General features: G+C 41.6%; 1 non-coding gene across 1 annotated transcript; it reads left to right on the forward strand.

Moving 5' to 3' along the window:
* Positions 1-1,212: 1,212 nt before the first annotated feature.
* Positions 1,213-1,320, forward strand: LOC148567620 (small nucleolar RNA R71). The gene has a single exon (XR_015881553.1). It is a non-coding gene; the product is annotated as a small nucleolar RNA R71 (small nucleolar RNA).
* The last annotated feature ends 899 nt before the right edge of the window (positions 1,321-2,219 follow it).

Genomic DNA, 2,219 nt, shown 5'->3' on the forward strand with positions numbered 1-2,219 from the left:
AGAGAGGGGCATGAGGTTTATCCCGGAACCAAGGTCACACAGAGCTTTTTCAAAGATCATGGTGCCTATAGTACAAGGTATTAGGAACTTTCCAAGATCCTGTTTCTTCTGAGGCAATGTCAGTTGATCTAGATCACTCAGTTCATTGGTGAACAAGGGAGGTTCATCTTCCCAAGTCTCAATACAAAATAGTTTGGCATTCAACTTCATGATTGCACCAAGGTACTTGGTAACTTGCCCCTCAGTAACATCCTCATTCTCTTTAAAAGAGGAATACTCATCAGAGCTCATGAATGGCATAAGGAGGTTTAATGGAATCTCTATGGTCTCTAGATGAGCCTCAGATTCCTTTGGTTCCTCAAAGGGAAACTTCTTATTGATCACTGGACGTCCCAAGAGGTCTTCCTCACTGGGATTCACGTCATCCCCTCCCTCTTTGGATTCGGCCATGATGGTTATATCAATGGCCTTGCACTCTCCTTTTGGATTTTCTTCTATATTGCTTGGGAGAGTACTAGGAGGGATTTCAGTGACTCTTTTACTCAGCTGGCCCACTTGTGCTTCCAAATTTCTAATGGAGGATCTTGTTTCATTCATGAAACTCACAATGGCCTTAGATAGATCAGAGACTAAGTTTGCTAAATTAGAGGTATTTTGTTCAGAGTTCTCTGTCTGTTGCTGAGTAGATGATGGAAAAGGCTTGCTATTGCTAAACCTGTTTCTTCCACCATTATTAAAGCCTTGTTGAGGCTTTTGTTGATCCTTCCATGAGAAATTTGGATGATTTCTCCATGATGAGTTATAGGTGTTTCCATAAGGTTCACCTAAGTAATTTACCTCTGTTATTGCAGGGTTCTCAGGACCATAGGCCTCTTCTTCAGAAGGTGCCTCTTGAGTACTGTTGGATGCAGCTTGCATTCCATTCAGACTCTGAGAAATCATATTGACTTGATGAGTCAATATTTTATTCTGAGCCAATATGGCATTCAGAGTATCAATTTCAAGAACTCCTTTCTTCTGAGGCGTCCCATTACTCACAGGATTCCTCTCAGAAGTGTACATGAACTGGTTATTAGCAACCATGTCAATGAGTTCTTGAGCTTCTGCAGGCGTTTTCTTTAAGTGAATGGATCTACCTGCAGAGGTATCCAAGGACATTTTAGCTAATTCAGATAGACCATCATAGAATATGTCCAGGATGGTCCATTCTGAAAGCATGTCAGAAGGACACTTTTTGGTCAGTTCTTTGTATCTCTCCTAAGCTTCATAGAGGGATTCACCTTCTTTCTGTCTGAAGGTTTGAACATCCACTCTAAGCTTACTCAGCTTTTGAGGAGGAAAGAACTTGGCTAAGAAAGCCTTGACCAGCTTATCCCAAGAGTTCAGGCTATCCTTAGGTTGAGTCCAACCATACTCTAGCTCTGCCTCTTACAGCAAAAGGGATGATGACATGTCATCATGTCATGTTTTTCTATGCTTTTTCATACAAGAAATTTATGATTAGTGCTTAAATATTGCATTCTTTGGTGCTTAAATGGTATATTTCTTTGATCTTTTGATTTGATAAACTTTGTAGGAAATAAGAAGAAAAAGAAGCAAAAAGAGCACAAAATAAGCTAAAAAGAAGAAAAGAGGAATTTTGGGCACACTCTGAAGTTGGAGCACACTTTGGAGGCTTAGGCCACGCTTCTAAAAGCGTGGCCCATGACCAAATCAAGGAAGAGAAGCGTGGCCCAAAGGAAAAAAAGCGTGGCTCAAAACAAAGAGCAAAAGAGGACAAAAAGCTTGAGCCAAAGTTTGCCTCAAACTTTAGCTCAAACTTTTGGGAGAAAAGCTTGAGCCAACGTTTGCCTCAAACTTTTTAGCAAACGTTGGCATCACAAAACAAACACTCTGGAGGAAAAAGCTTGCGCCAACGTTTGCCTCAAGCTTTTTGGCAAACGTTGGCGCCACACCACAACAGCCTGAAGGGGTATACTTCCAACAAGAATAACTTGAGCTACATAGCTCCAAATGAGGTGATTCAAAAAGCAATGGAAAGTAGGAATCGAGAGCTTTCCAAGCATATATGGCACTGCATGGTGGACACTAAAATTGAGGGAGAAAACTGCCCCGCAATGAGCATAAATGAACATTGTGGCAACCTGCAGTGAGGCCAACTGACCTCTGCACCTTCGACGGAGTATAACTCGAGCTGTAGAGCTCCAAATGATGCGCTT

Source organism: Arachis ipaensis, chromosome B4, assembly GCF_059453495.1.
Source record: "Arachis ipaensis isolate K30076 ecotype BB chromosome B4, ASM5945349v1, whole genome shotgun sequence".
In the NCBI taxonomy this organism is placed as follows: domain Eukaryota; kingdom Viridiplantae; phylum Streptophyta; class Magnoliopsida; order Fabales; family Fabaceae; genus Arachis; species Arachis ipaensis.